We start from the raw sequence: 262 nt of genomic DNA on the forward strand, positions 1-262 counted from the left end.
ACCACATCCCCCTCTTTTATAAAGTTCCCAATCGAGCCAAAGTTGTGTGTAAATACTTGCTTTATTTTTAATTAGCTAACATTAGTGCATTAGGGTGTCTTTTCCTCTTTTATTCTTAGCTGGAAGTGTAAAAGCAGTATAGAAAGATAGTGTGTCATGATGTCCCGTTATTTTACAGTTAGTTATCTCGTCTTTTCAAGTGTTATGACTAGGAATCACTACACAGTTTTTAGGTAATGTTTTTTTTTTTTGTGTGTGTGTC

Source organism: Penaeus monodon, chromosome 23 (genome assembly GCF_015228065.2).
Source record: "Penaeus monodon isolate SGIC_2016 chromosome 23, NSTDA_Pmon_1, whole genome shotgun sequence".
In the NCBI taxonomy this organism is placed as follows: Eukaryota; Metazoa; Arthropoda; class Malacostraca; order Decapoda; family Penaeidae; genus Penaeus; species Penaeus monodon.